Genomic DNA, 2,329 nt, shown 5'->3' with positions numbered 1-2,329 from the left:
GGTGGAGGCCCCCCCCCCCAGCCTTGCACCAGGAGGAGAGGCTGCAGGCAAAAAGTAGGGAGGGGAAGCCAGAGTGACCTCCCCACAGCATCCCGGGCTAGGCCACCAACAGCATCTCAGAGGTAAGACCCCGAGGCTTGGCTTCAAGATCAAAGGATGGGGAAGACCGGAGCTGGAGGTCTGGAGATCAGAAGGTCCTCGAGGGATCTGTCTTTCCTACAAGCTGGACCCATGCCTGCCCCAGGAAGAGTCTGGAGGGACTCCCCCAGCTTTGAGCACAAGTCAGCGTACAGGGACACGGCCCTGTTTTTCCCACCCTCACCTTCCTCCCCCGAACTTTGACTGCTGAGCACAATGACAACGGTGACTTCCTGAAGAGATCACATAGAAAAGTGCCGAGTGCGGCGGCTGGGAGCCAAAAAGTGCCTCCTCAACGGATTTCACCCTCGGCAGAAGGCCTGAACTCAGCACAAGTGCAGCCAGTCGCCTCCGAATCAAAGGTGCAGGATGCCTGTGCTGGGGGGGGGGGGGGGGGCCTCTGCAAAGCAGGTGCTTCTAGCTCCCTGGCTTGGCCTCTGACAACTGGGAGACAGCCTCTGGGGACAGGCTGAGAGGGATGCTTAGAGCATCTTTGGGAGCCAGAAGAAGGGGATCTTGGAGGCCGGATCAAGGAGAAGCTGCCCCTACCACAGCCCTCCTCCCAGTCCTGAAGGCTGCTCGGAGCTGGGGCCCAGTCAGCCTTCGCCCTCCTCTTCCCCAGAGGCAGGGATGGTCACAAGGGCTCCAATCCACCAAGGTACCCTGGGTCACCCTCTCAGGCTACGAGCCAGGAAAGGGAAGGCGGTTCAGACTGCTCCGTGCCTTCTGCGGGTCGCTCCTTCACCCCGGCCTGCATACCCTAGGGGCCACAACAAACTCCCGCAGGCGTGGCCCTGACTCACCCGCCCTTCAGACCACCTCCTTCAGAACCACACTTAGTTTCCCCTGAAGCACCGGTGACTGAGGAGTCTTAAAGAGACACACTCTAGGACACTGCATGTCCCTAGGGCATAAATTCCAGCCCAAGGATGAACTGAAGTGTTAAGGCATCTGGCACCTGTAAGCTCCAGCATGACTGTGAAGGTGTGTGTGGAAAGGGGACCATCCCTGGGGACAAACCACGAGGTCAGCCCAACTAGCCATGAACTCCAGGGCAAGGGAAGCAGTAGGGAAGGGTTAGCTCCCATCTACCTCCGACCCCCAGGCCACACCACCCTCAGGCCGTCACTTCCCGAGTCCCGGGCTGGCTGGGCACCTCCAGGACACACTCTCCTAACTTCGTGCCACACTGAGACCCCACCTCAGGTGGGAACGACTTTGGGGGTGACTGGAGATTACGTTTCCCCCCCATGCTGTCCACACCAGTCCATCTGCTGCACCCCAAAGGCTGGGCATCCTCACAGCTCCCACCTCCCGCAGCCTCAACGCAGACTCCAAGGCCGGCCTCACAGGGGAGCAGGACGCCTGGCTCCCCTGCAGTCAGGTCCTGCCTGTCATTCGCAATTTCCTGGTGGAGCTGCTCCTGCTTCCTCCCGGCCCTGCGCACCGTCGCCCAGGACCCGGTACACACACCCCCCTCTCCCACTGCCGCCCTCTCGGGCCAGGGTGTATCCTTCGCTTCTCCGCCCAGGGGCTGCCCAGCCTGGACAGCCAGACCAGTCACAGGGAGGGCCTGCTTCCGAGCCCGGCCGGCCCGGCCCACCGAGGCTCCTCCCCTCCCGTCTCTCAGAGAACTATTTCCCGGTTGGGGGAACTGCCCCAGACGTGGGACGGGGACCAGCTGCCCGAGAAGGGCTGCCTGGGAGGGAATGGGCAGGCCGGGGCTCCACCTTCCAGCGCGGGAGCAAACTTGCAATGCGCCCCTACACTTCCTCCGCACGCACCCCTGCCTTCAACTCGCACGTGCGGCCCAAACTTAAACAGGCGCCCCCAAGCCCCTGGGCCAGCCCCTTCGCATCGGGCCCGCGGTCTCCCTGCCCCCCACCACCCCGCTTCCCGGCCTTCCAGCCCCAGGCCCCGCTGCAGTCCCCCGGGCGTCGGCGTGAGCAGTGGGTGACCTCATGCTGATGACTCAGCAAGTCTCCCTCCGGGCTCTGGCACGCGAGTGACGGAGCCGGCGCCGGCGCGCGCGGGGGCTTCCCTGCCGCCCCCCGCGCGCCGGAGCCGCCGGCACGGACACCTGATGAATCAGCAGTTCCGGGCCAGGCCGCCGGGCGCCCCGTTCGACCCCACCCTCTCCTCCCGCCAACCCGCCGCCCCTCCCGCCGGCCCCCGCCTCCACGCGTCAGCT

Source organism: Galeopterus variegatus, unplaced genomic scaffold (genome assembly GCF_000696425.1).
Source record: "Galeopterus variegatus unplaced genomic scaffold, G_variegatus-3.0.2 Scaffold1322, whole genome shotgun sequence".
NCBI lineage: Eukaryota > Metazoa > Chordata > Mammalia > Dermoptera > Cynocephalidae > Galeopterus > Galeopterus variegatus.
This window is presented reverse-complemented; position numbering follows the sequence as displayed.